The 16,110-nt window shown below is 44.7% G+C and overlaps 1 long non-coding RNA gene and 1 pseudogene across 2 annotated transcripts; one reads left to right on the top strand and one right to left on the bottom strand.

Annotated features, from left to right (window-relative positions):
• Positions 1–493: 493 nt before the first annotated feature.
• Positions 494–6,516, top strand: LOC144457609 (uncharacterized). Its single transcript, XR_013487070.1, has 3 exons — positions 494–898; positions 1,240–4,775; positions 5,205–6,516. It is a non-coding gene; the product is annotated as an uncharacterized LOC144457609 (long non-coding RNA).
• Positions 4,644–16,062, bottom strand: LOC110199321 (antigen peptide transporter 1-like; annotated as a pseudogene). Its single transcript, XR_013487064.1, has 11 exons — positions 15,202–16,062; positions 14,569–14,683; positions 14,274–14,404; positions 10,709–10,914; positions 9,322–9,519; positions 8,661–8,789; positions 8,331–8,519; positions 7,668–7,841; positions 7,286–7,448; positions 5,885–6,021; positions 4,644–5,470 (listed from the first exon to the last, which is right to left on the bottom strand). The product of XR_013487064.1 is annotated as an antigen peptide transporter 1-like (transcript).
• Positions 16,063–16,110: the final 48 nt, after the last annotated feature.

Below are 16,110 nucleotides of genomic sequence, written 5' to 3'. Positions count from 1 at the left end.
GAGAGAAAGTGTGGATAAGAAAAGATGGGCTGTCAGAGGGAGGGGAGACGAGGAAGATGGGGACCACATGTAAGGACAGGAAGTTCAGAGAGAGCAGCTTTCTATCGAGGGACATCTGAAAAAGACGGGCTGAGCCTTGGACAAGATCAGAGAAGCTGGAACCTGCAGGAATGGGGCTTGGGTCCGATTAACTCTCCTGGGCTAGGGAGTCGCAGAGATGGGGGTGAGGATTGAGGGAATCGCCCTCTGCACGGTCTGGCTAGCAATCCAGAGTGTGGCAGTGCTGTGGGGTGGAGTGAGAGATGCGTCTGGAGACACCTCACTCCGTCCCTTCTCCCCACCTCTCCGCCCAGCAGCCACGATACTTTGGCAGTGTGCAGTTCTACTTGGGGAGATGAAACAAAATACTAGGGGAAGGGAACGCCCTCCCGCCCATCTATTTTCTTAAATTGCTGCCACCCAAAGGCAGAGTCTCCCCCCCCCCGCTCTCCGAACACCCCACGGTTAACTTCATCTAGCTTCTCAGGGTGCAATTTCCTAAACTAAGCTCCAACCTGTGACAGCCTAATCTGCCTAGCAACCAAATATGTCACGATACAGATCCCTTCTTGATTGGACTAGATTCTCAGGCGCTCTCCACAGGCGAACCTGAGTCAAGAAAGCTACCAAGAGGCAATTGCGAAACCTTGGAAAGCTAAGAAATGCCGTTGGTTTGGAAAGACGGTGCAGAGAAGTGAGGGGAAAAAAGAGAAGAGGGGTGAGCGCTTCAGTGGAGAGTGCAGTGAAGCCTGTTCCTCAAAGTGCTCCCTCTCTTTGCTCCGCTCCCCTACCTCCACCTTTCACTTCCAACATAGAATAGAGCAGCAGGAGCATCCCACCCCCAGCCCCAGGACACCAGGTACCCGTCATCCTGTAACAGATGCTGGAGGGGAGAGAACTGGGGCCGGAGGAAGGCGGAGAAGAGGTAAGGTAGAAGAGATTAGAAAAGGGATGGCTAAGGGGCTAGTAGCGGGGCAGTAGAGCAGCAGTCTGAGAATTGATAATGATGAGGCATTGCATTTGTATAGAGCTTCCCATTTTACGTGCACTGATTTGCCGATTATAGCAGCAGCAGCATTCTGCTTTTAGTACTTTGAGGTTGGCAAGGAGTTTTAGGTAAGTCTTCCTATTTGATCCTCTCATAGGGTCATAGAGCTAGGAATGTTAGCGGCCAATTAATCCAACGTCTTTATTTTACAGGTGGAGAAAGCGAAGCCTACATAAGTTAAATGACTCACTCGAGGTCATACTGGTAGTAAGTGGCAAACTTGGATTTTAATCCAGATATGCTGTCTGCAAATCCAGCAATTTACTCACTGCACCGTCCTGATTCCTCCAAACTTGCGGTTTTACAGCAGAGGGATCATCAGATTTTGACGTAGGCAAAAGCCTTAGGGATCATCCAGAGAATTTCAACGTCCTCCTTTTGCAGAAGAGGAAACCAAGGCTCAGAGAGAGGAAATTTGAAGCAAGCTCCTCTAAATCCCAAAGCAGTGCCCTTTACCTAACAACTCAATACAGCATGCTTTATAAATCTTTAGGCTTTATATGTAGTGCCTCTGGGGATTTCCACCACCCCCTGCAACTCACAGATTTGGTTTTTCCCAAAAAAATAGCTCTTCACTAGTTTCAAGGTACTCTGAAGGTCTACATTTCCCAATACCATAGCTCATGGGTCCCATAGTTAAACTTTAATAGACAGAGGAAATACTAATAAATAAAACATTTCTAGCATAAACATGTGGTGCACTAGCCTACAAATTCACACATCACTGTTTGGAGTGGACACATGTAGGAATATGAATGGATAGGGGCACACGTAAGGAAGGAGTGTAACCAGAGCACAAACACAGAAAAAGATTATGGAGGCCACTGGAAGGACGGGTCATATTATTGTGCTGCTCCCACCAGGTCTACCTGGGCAGGGGGAGGGGGAATACTCGTGGTATCATAGTTTCACTCTAATACTGCTCAAATAGATGCTACTTATTGCCTCCAATTTCTGACTCAGCAGAAAGCCTTGGCTTTCTCTTCCTCAAAGGAATAAAATGACAGTGCATCCATTTTCTTTTAATTTAAAGTATATAGGTCTTTCCTATTCCTTTTAGAAAAAGTCAGAACCTTTGGCATGGCACCAGCAGGATACCTCCACTTGGGTTCTCCTGGTTTGTTCCTCTAAGCTTTTCTTGTATCATCCAGTCCTTTGACAATCTGCTAAAGCCTATGGACCTCTTCTAAGATTGATATTTTAAAATACAACATGAAATAAAATACTGAGGATTACCAAGGAAGCCAGTTATATTAAAACACAAAAATAATTTTAAATAAGTTTGTGGATCCCAAGTTAAGAACTCCTGCTAGAGTATTGCTTTCTACATTATTCCCACATAGTGCAAAGAAGCCTTTTCTCTCCCAATCAGGTGATTCTCAGCCCTAGATGCTAAGTTAGCCAAAGATCTGGGTTCTTTCAGCCCAGCTAACTGTTTTACCTTAAGCCATTTCTCTGAATTTGTCTTCCTGGGTCAGGATACTGAGTCCCTCTACCAAATACCTCAGCCTTGCTTATAGTGAGCATTCCATATCCTTCTAGTTGTAGGCAGTGGTTATTTGTCTAATAACTACCAAACAGCCCTGGGATTCAAAGTTCCCCAGTTTTCAAACTCTAATTTTTTTCTGCTGTGGAGATGAGTAGAGGAGGAAAAGGCAGAGATATGCTAAGCTCAGGAGATAAACTCTCTCTTCTCCTCCATATAACCACATTCTTGCCCCCTTTCAAATGAAGACAGAACCAACACAAAGTCTCTGAGTAGCTTGAGAGACAAGCTCCGGAATAAATGTGCAAAGGTCTTTTCTGGAGATACAGACAGAAAACTGAAAACAGACTCTTTCCTTCAGAAACTTACAGTCTCCTTGGTATGCAACATACAAACACATAAGTAAATATAATTTGCAGTGGTAGAGAGGGAACAAGGGAGATTAGGAATGTCTGTCCAGAGAAAGTGAATCCCAAATTGAAACTTAAAAAAAGCAAAAAGGCTCAAATGAAGAAGGAATGATTTCCAAATATGGAAGGACAGCCTGTGCAAAGTCCTGGACATGTAAAATTCAATATCAAGCTCAAGGAATAGCAAAAGGGGAAATTTTCCTGAAATGTGCAGTACTTGGAAGCGAGTAAAATGAAACGTCTTGAAAAGGAGATTAGTGACCATTTGTGAAGAACTTTAAATGCCAACTGGATCACTTTGTATTTTATTCTAGAGGCAATAGGAAGCCAATGAATACTTTTTTTAAGATCAGGATTGGGAATGAGGGACGGTAATGGTCAAATCTATGCCTTAAGATTATTTTAACAGCTGTGAGGAATATGGAATGTAGAAACAAGACAGTGGAGGTAGAGAGACTAATTAGAAAGCTGGTGTAATAGTCCAGGAGAAAAGGGGAGAAAGGCTGGAACTTGAGGAAAAAAAAGTGGAAGTAAGAAATGTTGTGGAGATATAAACAATAGGAGTTGACAACTGATGGAATGGTTGAAAGAGACTGAAGCTCCATGGATGACTATGAGGTTGATGACAAATCTGGGTGACTACCAGGATGGTGGAACACGCAATAGTAATAGGAAAATTTGAGAGGGCGGTAGGTTAAGGAAGGAAGACAATTAGTTCCATTTCTGGACGTGTTGAATTTGAGATGCCTGTGGGACAATTGAATTGGAGATGCGCAGACAGTTAAAGATGGGAGACTGGAGCTCATGAGAGAGATGATGGCAGACTATATAAATTAAGAGGTTTTCTCAAGAGACGTAAATGAACCTCGTGGGAGCTGATGAGATCATTGAGTCTAGAAAAAGAAGAAAAAAGGACCCAGAACAGATTTAGTGAACACTCATGCTTAGGGGGCAAGACAAGGTTGATAACCTAGTGAAAGAACCTCAGGAAAAATGGTCAGATAGGTAGTAGGAGAACTAGGAAAGAACAATGTCATGAAAACAGAGATGAGGGTATGTATCTAGGAGGAACCTGTCAACAGTGTCAAAAACTGAAAATTCAAGAAAAATGAGAACTGAGAAAAAACCATTGGTTTTAGTCATTAAAAGAGCTTTACTAACCTTGGAGAAAACAGTCTCCACTGAATGATGGAGGGACACAAACCAAATGACGTGAAATGAGAGGAGAGTGATAGGAGGAAGAAATGGAGTCAATGACTGTAGAAAATTTTTGATAGAGTTTGGAAATTAAATGGAGGAGATATGCAGGAGGAAAGCTTTAGGGGATGGCAGGATTTAAGGAATGAGGGAGATCTGGGTTTGTTTCTAGATAGCAGGAAAGACACCAATAGGTATAGATTGAAAATGAGAGAGAAGAAGGGGGCTCAGAGTCTAAGTGACTTGCCCAAGGTTACACAACTAGCAGATAACAAAAATTTGAATGCTCAACTCTTCTGACTCCAACTGTATACTTCTAACCATACTTTTTTAGGAGACTAGGGAGAAGAGGACAGAAAAGCTGAGTTTTGAGGATTCCAATACTTAGTCGGCATGACATCTAGGAGAAGACCTGCAGAGGCCCTGAACTACTGTAACTGCAAAAACAGAGGAAACACAAAACTTAAGAAAATACCAAGTTTATTCTCAACACCAAGAATTTCCACAGTACTTCTGGGTCAGCTGCATAGAGGATTAATCCTCCAATGCCCCTATCACCACTTTGTATATAGAGACACCACAGTCAACCTCTCTGGTAACTTTCTTCCTCACTTTCTGTGCCCCTTTAACTCAAAGGTCTTGAACTCTAGCTCTATAAAATATGACATTGTTATCTGTACTTTACAAGCTCTAGAACTAGGCAGTAATAAAACATAATCTCCTTGGTGTTGTTTTCTTTCTGTCTTCATATCTCCAGTGCCTAGAACAGTGCTGGCACAAAGTTGGTGCTTAATTAGTGCTTGTTGAAAGGATGAATGAATTCCCACTAAGTTATTCCCATTAAGAGAACATTTGCCTTCCCCTCCACTAATTGTAATTTAAAAGAGTGAAAGGAATTAGTATTGGTGATGGGAATATAATTAGTAGGAGTATAATTGTGGCATGGAAAACCTTTCTGGAACTGCTAAATCATATCATGTGGGAAAAAGAGACTAACATTCTTCCTCTGTCCTTCCATTTTCAGGAGATGAGAGAGTTGTATGTTCCATCATAATGGGGATTCAAGTATGTCACTCATTCCTGAGGAGCTGAGTTCCCACTTATGGCCTCCACCATGGTCCAGTATCGGCCCTTTTTCTCCATAAGCTGCCTATGGGTCCAACTCTCCTGAATGACCCCCTCCTCAAAGAAGAGTATGTGGTCAGCCCTTTCCACAGAGCTGAGACTCTGGGTGATGAGTAGCACTGCCTGAGAGGCCCTCCTGGGGGCCTCATACACAAGCTGCTCCACCTGTAGGAAGGAAGGCACAGATGCTGTTAGTAGTTTAGAAAGCCTCATGCACAAACCACAGCATTAATGCCATTGGCATTAACTGTCTCATCCATAGTAACCCCTTACTGTACTCCCATCCCAAAGAACTAGCTATAAGAATTCTATGAGCTCTAGGGAAAGAAGAATAAACCCAGCACCTCCCTAGGCATAGTTCTGCATGTAATCAAGGTTTTTTGGTGGTGCTAATGATGGTGATGATGCCAATGAAGAAAAAAAAGAAAAGAAGTTAAATTTAGGAATTTTATCTAGAAGATTTGTATAGTATAGGCTTTCTCAAACAGAAAATTCTCTGGGCATACCAGGAAAGAATTAGAGTTCCCTTCAGATTTAAAGATTTGGGAGTTAGGAGAGTTGGACAGATTGCTGTCTCACCCTCAACTGGTTGTCTGTATCCAGGGCACTGGTGGCATCATCTAGGATGAGGACTCGAGAGTTCCGGATCAGAGCCCAAGCCAGGGCCACTGCCTGCCGCTGACCACCTGACAGCTGGCTCCCAGACTCTCCTATCTCTGGAGAGAGAACCAGATGCGTTGAGAGCAGGACAATTACAGCCACACAAAAACATATGCTTTCTCCCTTGGAGTAAAGGAGATGGATAGGGCTGAGACCAGTTCCTCAACACAGTAGTGGGATGATAGACATTCTGTGAGAGTCCATGGAAACCAAGGAATGAGATTTCAAAGGCCTTAATCCACCCATCTTTGTAATTCCTGCCCTAGAAGACAGGAGTCTGAACTATCTAGGCTCTTGAATCAGTGGGAGAAAACTCACCTAGCCCACTGTATCTAGTCAACCCCAAACCACATTACATACGCCATCCACTCATCCATGTGGATATCTTGCCATGGGCACTGCCACTGCAAGTGTACACTTTCCTTCTCTTTCCACCTCTTCCTTTGGACACAGTCATGCTATCAATAGTACCATTGCTTCTAAAAAGGACTGTTCTATGGATTACTCAACATCCCTGTGATTCTACAGTATAAAATTATTTTCCTTGGCTACTCCTTGCCTATGTGTGTTGCCTCTCTTTATTAGAAGATAAGCTAGTTGAGGGCAGGGACTTTCTTACCTTGGTATTTGTAACCCCAGCACTTAGCACAGTGCTTGGCACACAGTAAGCACTAAATAATAATAGGTAACATTTATATAGCACTTACCACGTGCCAGGCACTATGCTAAGCCCTTTATAATTATTATTTATTCTACAATTATTATTTCATTTGATCTCCCAGAAACCCAGAGGGGTGGGTACTGTTATTATCTCCACTTTACAGGTGAGGAGACTGAGGCAAACACTTAAGTGACTTGTCCAGTGTCACCCAGCTAGTAAGTGCCTGAGACTGGATTTGAACATTTATATTTTTGAGGCAGCTAGGTAATGGTATAGTGGATAAAGCCTAGGCATGGAGTCAGGAAGACCTAAGTTCAAGCAAGGTCTCAGACACTTAACTGGGTATGAGACCCTGGTAAGCCTGCCTCAGTTTCCTCAGTAGTAAAAATGGAAATGATACTAGCACTTACCTCCCAGAGTTGTTGTGAAGATCAAATAAGATAACATTTGTAAAGCACATAGCAACGTGCCTGGCACATAGTAGCTACTTAATAAATTATTGTTCTATTTTCCTTGTTCCCTTCCTCTAGTATTGATTAAATGCTTTTTCAATGATTCATTCATTACTTGCCTATTTCTGATAGCCGAATTAAAGATGAAATGGATTTAGCCAGGTGTTGGAAGGGAAATGTCAACTTGGGAGTGAATTTTCACAGTACCTGTGTAGTAGCCCTGAGGCAACTGAGAGATGAAACTGTGAGCTCCAGCCTGCCTGGCAGCCTCCATGATCTCCTCTAGCTCTGGCTTCTGGTCCAGCCCATAGGCTATGTTTTCATATAGATTCCGTCCAAACAGCTGTGGTTCTTGTGACACTGCAGCTACCTGGGATGAGCCAGAATAAGGGAAGGTGAAGTCAGGAGGAGAAGGAACTCAGATCAAGGCTTGGATATTTCCACTCCTCATGATAAATTCTTCATCATTGTCACATCCACCAACTGCTGCTAGGACCAGGAGTTCTGCCTGTCCTTCTTTCTCCTATTCATTCCTTCATTGACCTATTCTCCTAAGGGTATTCTGACCTACCCAGGTGATAATCCTCACCTGTGAGTGCAGGTATCAGTGCTGGTATTGGGGCAGTGGCTTTCCATCTAGCAGCAGTTGGCCCTTTGTAGGCTGATACAGATTCTGCAGCAATGCAGCCACTGAGCTCTTCCCAGCCCCATTGGGCCCCACTAATGCTGTCACCTTCCCTGGGTACAGAGTGAATGTCACTCCCTAAAGGAACAAGAAAGGGAAGGCATCAGGGGAGAGATAGAGAGAGCCTATCCTCTGGTTGAGCAGGTACATACCAACCCCACCATCACATATAAATACAGGGACATCCTCACATCATGAGACAGGGCTAGAGTAATTCCTGCATAAAAGGGAGGAAGAAAGAGAAGGGAGAATAGAACAGAGTTGAAAGGGGAAAAAGGTACTCGGTCCTCACTACCAGAGCAAGGGGAAAGTGGAGACACTTCATAGTGAGATTTTATGGCTCCCTTGAGACACCCAACCTGATTTGTGAGTTTGAGACAACCTTGTAGGTAGGTTCTCTCTAATCTTTTCTCTTCCTCATATGGAAAGAGTGGGGGAAGTTAAAGCAAAAGCATCTCATCCAGACCAGGAAAGAGGACAGATGAATTGAGGAAGGGTTCTATCTCAGAGGACATCTGAGAGCCTGGGAGTTGGAAGAAATGGAGTGTGAGAGGCAGGAGGTGATACCTGTAGGACCAAGAGATCTGGCCAGCTGGAGTAAGCAAAGAAGACATCTTGGAACTCTACAAGGCCATGCAGGGTAGGAGGTGTCAGGGGACCACTGGAAGGGCATTGGGGTATCTGGTCTAAGTACTCAAAAATCTTCTCCGAGGCTCCCACAGCCTTCTGCACACTGGGCAAGGTGGAAAGCAATACCTGAAGAAGAGGGATGAGCCATGAGGAGGGTGAGGGGATACCATGTGTTGTCTGGGATATCTGACAGGAGAGCTGGAAAGGGGACACTGAAAGTGATGGGAAAGGAGGAATAAGGAGCAATGGTCAATGCAGAGGTCTCACCTTAACAGCAAAGGTAAACTGGATCTGGTAAAGGACAAAGTTGACAAGGTCTCCTCTACTCACATCCCCATTGGTCACCATCTTTCCCCCCATGTACAGAATGCCCACCTTCAGCAGGAGTCCTAAGAGCTGAGGATAGATCAGAGAGTACAAGTTGGGGACATCAGAGGACTATAAGAATAACTACTTCACATTCACGGAAATAATGGCATTGTAGCCTCAAGTATAGTCACAGAATCACATCATTAGGTATCATACAAGAACAGGAGTGGGGATCTAGGGAAGGAACTAAGGACTCTCTCTGAACTCATGATATCCATGCCCATTGAACAATATGTGTTCTTATCCCCAAATGCCCCCTCCATTAACCCTGGTGCCTTAGATGCCCCAAGAAAGGGAGAGGCAAGATGCAGGGACCTCATGGCACCCCAAGGAGGCTGGGAAAAGAAGGACTACACAGGAGAAAGACAAGTTATTTCCATGTACAGGAAGTAATGCTCTGTATCCCCTTGATGAAAGCAACTATCTAGAACCTCAAATAAGGGAAAGAGTTATAAGGCCAATCATTAGAAAGGGAAATTTGGCCCTGGAGCCCCTGGATGGTGATTAGGGTCTATAAATCCTAGGCTAGTAAGTGAGTACTCTATCCCCAGATACTTACATTACTGATGCACATGTTGACAGTGTAGGCCAGTGCCTCCTTCTGATTAAGTTTCTGTATCTTCTGGAGCTGATGGGCAAACTTCTGTGCCTCTCCCTCCTCACTGGCAAAGCTTCTGACTGTGGGCATAGCAGACAGTGCCTCCACAGCCACCTGGCTTGACTCTGCCAGGGATGTCTGCACTTGGATTGCCAAGGCCTGTGGGGACACAGTGTTGTGCAGAGAGGATTTTCTTAATACATTTAAATGATTGTACAGAAATTGATGGTGTGAAAGAAGAGGGAAGGCAGTCCTGTGGATCTGAGCACTTTCTATGTCCCTAGTCACAGAAGGGGACAATGTCAGGGGGTGGTTGAACATTCTCCCAGGTCCCTGCTGTAGAAAGGAGGCAGTGTAAGAAAACAGTGCCAAGAGTACTGCTTAGGGAGTTAGGAATCATGAATTCCAGTGTAAGTTCAGCTACCAGCTGGTTAGCCACAATGACCTGACAAGTTATTCATGTTGTCTGTTCTTCGCTGAAAAATAGGAATAGGAAAAAAATAAAAATAACACTTAAATTAACTAACTCATGGATGGGTGTGAGGAAAGAGATTTGTAATCTGTGAAATATTCTGTGGCTGCGTCATTAAAAACTATATTACATGACCTGCTAGTTGGTATAGTAGATAGAGAACTTAATTTGGAGCCAAGCAGACCTGAGTTTAAATCATCCCTCAGACATTAGCAGTGTGGCCCTAGGCAAATCACTTAACCTCTCCCAGGCTCAGTTTCCTCATCTATAAATTAGAGATAATAGTCCCTACCTCTCAGGGATATTGTGAGGATCAAATAAGATAATATATATAACGTGCTTTGCAAATGCTAAAGCACAGTGTAAATGACAGAAAATATTGTTATTGCTGTTGTTGTTGTTGTTATTCTCTAATGCAAGGATATAGAGACACCAGTACATACAGAGGAATTCAAAGACAGAGAAGAGTGAAAGCAGAAGGAAGGGATATACCAATCCCTTGAGAAACTGTAGGAATATAAGGATTCCAGAATTTGGGTACCCAGAGAAGAAAGAAGAATACAGGGAAAGGGAAAGAGTATCTTAGAAAGGACTGCAGACAATTGGTATAATAAGGGGACATGGTGAAGAAAAATGGGTAGAGAATGACCTAGAGACAGAGGCTATGGTAGGAAAGGGCCAGAATTCAGGCAAGAGAATCATCATGGCCACAGGGCAAAGGCTATGCACCCTATAGTCTTTTTAAGTATAGGGGGGCAAAGGAGGGCCAGAGGAACTAAGCTTGTCAAAGCTAAGTGTAAAGAACCAACTGGGGCTCATGAAAGTAGAGACAAAGGTGGGGAAGGATGCCGGAGAAGAGAGGTTCCCTGGACTTACCTGGTGCCACTTGCCCATCTCCTTGGGTATGAAGAAGAGTACAGGCAAAGCAATCAGTGTGACAAGGGTGAGGGTCGAGGACCCCCAGAGCATAAGTCCCAGCAGACACAGTCCTCAAAAAAAGTACCACAAGAGCAGGTTTAGCCTCTCATTCAGGGACTCACTCAGCATGACTGTGTCCTGTGACACACGAGAGGTGATAGCACCTAAAGAGGAAGAAGAAAAGTTGAGGGTCTGGAATAGTTGGAAAGGGAAATGGAAACATGAAAAGGGGCTGAGGCAGATAGGAAAATGTCTGGGAAATTTTTGGAATGAACGTAGGAGCTCATTAGTTCAGCCACTGTCTAAGGGCTCCTAAAGGGGTTATGGGGCCCCAGAAATTTTAAAGAGGGATGTATAAGGTTGGGTGCTGGAGCAGGACCACAGCTGCAAAGTTCCCCTTGAGGATATAATGATGTCAGTCATGCCATCATGAAGCCAGAGGACTAAAGGTTCACATTCTAAATGTGGCAAGTTATGGGGGAACAACAAAAGTATTAGGAGGCAAATCTCTCTGGTTCTGAGAATAAAGTGAGTGTAAGATTAATATTTTTGTATAGATGGGATATATAGTAGTTTGTCTTTTCTGATCTTAAAAGGCTTAAAAGGCCAAGGAAAGTATGATGAGTACTATATAGGACTTTATAAAAGGCATAAGGAAAGAAAGAGTGTGGGGGGTGATATGTTTCATTCCCACTGATACCACTCTGGGATAGACCTTCCTCCTAATTTCCACTCACTTGGACTATTGCAAGAGGTTTTTTGTCCCTACTCTCTTCTTCCCCTAGTCTATCCTTCATATTGCTACCAAACGATTCATTCTTGTGCATAGATTTTATCATGTAAATCTCTCTGTACAAGTTTTCAGAAGTTCCTTATTGTCTACTAAATAACATTTGGATTCCTCCTGTCTATCATTCTAGGTCCTCCCCAATCTCCCACTTTCACTCATTTCATAATATTCTCTACACAATCAGCTCCCTATCCTCGTAAACTGTTCTCTCATACTGACATGCCTTTGTTCCTTATGCTTGGAATGTCCTCTTTCTCCACCTCTGCCTGTGAATTCCTATACGTTCTTTCAAGCTCAATTCCAGTGCTACCTCCCGCAAAAAGCTCACTTTGATTTCCTCTTATCCCTCAGACTGCAAGTAATATTTTTCTTTCCCATAACTTTCTATCATACTTATCATTTGATATTATGTATTGTAGCTAGCCATATTAGCATTCTGTTCCTCAGATGCTGTAGTGCCCCTTAAACTATGATTGACATGATTCATCTCAGTGTCCACTTTGTGACCTTTCTTACATTGTGCATATGGACATACTTGCTTCTTAGAATTTTGTAACTTCAAGCAGCACCCTTGCTCTCAGGAATAGAAATTAGTTGACATTGTTGCCAGAAAACATAAACGTATATGCATATATATGTATGTATATATATTATACATACTACATTAACAATGAAAGCTACACACACACACACACACACACACACACACACACACACACATGTTAGGAACTGGAATTTTATTTCCTCCTCCTCTACAGAATCTGAGCTAGCATTCATGTGTAGAATGTTTAGGAGAAAAGTTGTAAGTTCTTTCATCAGAAAACCTTTGATTTTTCACTTGAGAAAATGACCCAAAGTCATCCTTCTCCTACTGGTCAGGCACTTTAGAGACAGAACTCCTTGGAAATACCTTTACCTCTATTACTCCACTAGTATTCCACCCAGATGCACTCCTCTGGACATCTCCATCTTTGGGACCCTCTTTGTCCTGCAAAATCACTTCAGCCCTGGAACTCACACTGCATCAGCGCTCTCTGCCCCTGAGGCCCCTTGCTCCATCTGATTGGAAAGCTTTCCCAGAGCCTCTTCCATTTAAGGATAGTGCCCAGGGCACCCATCTCTTCATTTCTATCCCAGCTGCATTTCACTCTTCTGGATTTCCCCATCATGCCCCTGAGCTGGGTACCACCCCTCTGTTCCCACAGCTTTTCAGCCTCATTTTAGATGTTGTCTTTCTTCACTAAATTATAAATTCCTTCAGGGTGGGAGCTGTTCTTTCCCTTTTTTTCCCAAAATGCTTAGCACAGTACCTAGCACATTGTTGTTGTTTTGTTAATTAGTCATGTCCAACTCTTTGTGAGCCCATTTGGGGTTTTCTTGGCAAAGATACTGGAGTGCTTTGCTATTTCCTTCTCCAGCTCATTTTACAGATAAAGAAACTGAGGCAAACATGGTTAAATGACTACTCCAGCGTCACACAATTGGTAGGCATCTGAGGCTGGATTTGAACTCAGGTTTTCCTGACTCCAGGTCTGGGACGCCATATACTGCACCACCTAGCTGCCCCACCTAGCACAAAGTAGGTGCTTAATAAATATTTATTGACAAACTATCCTGTATACCTAGGTGTAACCTAGTTACTCCTTATAATTTTTTGTTTTCACCATTCTACCCAGCCAAAAAGGTCTCTTCCATCTTCTGAAATATGACTACATAGGTAAGTATACATCTGGGCTCAAAGTGTACACTCCATGATAACTGGGATCATGGATCAGATCCTCCATCATCTCCCTTTGTTGGCCAAGAGTAGATTGAGAAGCATTTGAATTCCATACTCTCCCTAAACCCCCACCTTCAATCAACTGTTATACTCCAAAATCGAAAAGCAGAACTTTGGAAGCGAAGGTTGCAGATAGCACTTGTTCCCCATCATTTCCCATGTGAGAAGTCCTGCCCCACAGAAAGAGGAGTTTTTAACGTGCGTTAGAGATGGGTCTTTCCCTGTCCAAAAAGGAGAAGCTGGGAAGCCATATTTGAAGCTGCCACATCAGCTCAATTGGGACACAGGCGATAGCAAACAAGATTTAGAACTGCAAAAGCCCTAAGAGGGCACCAAGTCCACCCTTTTCTTTTTACAGATGAAGAAACAAAAATTAAAAGACTTGCCCAAGGTCATGCAGCCAGGAAGTGCCTGATGCTGAACTGAAACCCAGGTCTTCCTGACTTCCAGTCCAGGACTGTATCCACTATGCTATGTTGCCCTTCCTTTGAGGACCACCACACTGCTCTTGTCTCCAGTAATCTTCAGGCCTCATCCAGCTTTATAGACTATTCTTTGACATACGTCCCTTGGAGACAGAAGTCTTAGGCATGGTTTTCTCTTTGTTCCTTGGTGTGGACCCCTGAATTACTACATGATCATTGATGTGGGGAGGCCTTTGGGGCCAAAAGTCGAGGACAGCTGATCAAATGTCCTCATTTTAAAGCTCCTTGAACTCACACAGATCTCACATTCAAATTGATGTAGTGAGTAGTCCCTCTTCACCCTATTATTAGACGATAAGCTCCAGAAGGGTAGGGACTGGGTCTTATCTAAATTTTCTATCTCCCCTAGCACCCAGCACAGCTCTCTGAATAAAGCTAGTGTTTAATGAATGTTTGATGCTTTTTGTTGTAAGGGAATAGATAGAAAGTAGTATAAGAATGTTCTTGTGTGAGGGTACAAGGACCCACCTGCTTAGTTCTGTTGAAAAAAATCAGCCTCCTGGGACAGCACAGCCCGGAACACTTGTCCCTGAAGGTTGTTGTGGGCTTGGCCCATTGTGTAATTGTAAATTCCATCACCCAAGAACTCTAACAAAGCACTGGGAAGAAATGAGAGGAAGGGAGGAGGATTAGGTGGAGGCTTAATATTTGGGAGTGAGGGAGTCTTCTGCTGTATCAACCTGCCCAGAGTGCCGGTCTAGCTTCCAACTTCCTCAGTTCCCTAGTTCCCCATTCTCTGAGTTTCCAAGCCCAGTTCCCAGACCTGGCTAGCGTGAGTATCGACATGAAAGCGATGTTGCAGTTGAAGACGGCAGCTGCTTCATCCTCCAGGATCCAGTCTGTGAGGCGACCAGTAAAGAATGGGATAGCCATCTCTCCTGGAGGTGATGAGGTAGCATCAGGGAGGGAGAGAGTGACAATTAATCCACTAATAGATGCTTATTGGAGGTTTACTATATCAAAGCTGGGGACTTGCAGTTGGACTACAACTCCATCTTCCCTGGTACAGAGATAAAAAGATAATTCCCTCATCTGAAGAGTCACCTTTATCACACAGTTACACCCCAATCCTCTCACTATTTCCACAAACCATAGGATGTTACACCTCTCTGTTAGGCCCCTATGAGATTACACAGGCCAACCCTCCATCTGAGACAGAAACCCAGAGAGGTAAGATGAATTTGCCAAAGTCATACAGCTTAACACACAGCATTAGGACGTAGATCTCCTGACTCCTAGGCAGTTGTGGTGTAAAGGCAAGACAACTAGATTTGGAGTCAGACGTTCTGGATATAAAGTTCTGCCTACAAACCTCTCTCCTGTTCCCCTGACTCACCGCCCATAATCTTCAATTCTCCCCAATTTGCCCAGTCCCTTGCATTCTCCCTCTCCTCACCTAGACAGGACAACAGGAGGAAGAAGATCACTAGTGGGAAGCGACGCAGTTCTGGGCCCAGGAAGCCCAGCAGCCGGTGTATGATGGACCCCGAGCCCTTGGGACTCCCCGGCACCCAAAGATCTCCAAGTTTCTGCCACAGGAAAAGCGCCAGCAGTGCCACGGCATAACTGAGAGCGAAAGCATCGAGCCGGCTCCCCCAGTACAGCTGCCCGGCCTCGCCTCCACCCCTCGGAGCCTCCCTCCCTCCCAGAGCCCTGAACGAGGCTAGCCCGGGCAGCGTCAGTCCCAGTGCTGCGGTTAGGGGCCCCAGCGCAGTCCTCCAACTTTTAGCTCCGACCCCTTCCTGCTTAGTGGTCCAATGCACTCCCAGCCACAACATCCCCCAACGGCCCAGGCCAGCCATCCAGAGCCGGAGAAGCGGAGGCCCAGTGGGCAAGAGCACAAACAGTAGCTGAGGTAGCGCCGGACGGAGCAGCGCCCAGTCCATGAGAAGCAAGAGCAGCAGCGCCTGCAGCCCCCCAGAAGAGGTTCGGGGGCATAGGAGCGACCCGGGAGACCCAGAGCCAGCCATGCTCGGGGCGCTGTCCGGGGTCCTGAGACGGGTTCCTCTGCGTCCCTCCGCCCTGTGGCTAAAAGTCTGGGTCCCAAACCAAAGGGTGCCCAGTGTCTGTGTCTGGAGAGGCTCCTGGACAGGGCTAGGCGTAAAGGAAGAGTGTCAGATAACTTCAGGCAGCGAATTGTGCGGGTCTGCTCACTAGCAAGAAGCGAGGCCGTTTCCAGGAAAAGAAATCGAAACCTACTGAGGTTCCTTGAATCAGCCCTGACAAAACCGCCCCACTCAGGAGACCTGGGCCTGAGATTTAAAACAAGCCGCTTTTCCCCGCCCCTAACCCCACGTCTCCAACC

This window comes from Phascolarctos cinereus, unplaced genomic scaffold (assembly GCF_003287225.1).
Source record: "Phascolarctos cinereus isolate Bilbo 61053 unplaced genomic scaffold, phaCin_HiC Scaffold_5;HRSCAF=322, whole genome shotgun sequence".
Lineage (NCBI taxonomy): Eukaryota > Metazoa > Chordata > Mammalia > Diprotodontia > Phascolarctidae > Phascolarctos > Phascolarctos cinereus.
Note: the sequence above shows the minus strand (reverse complement) of the source record. Positions and strands in the feature narration are given on the sequence as shown.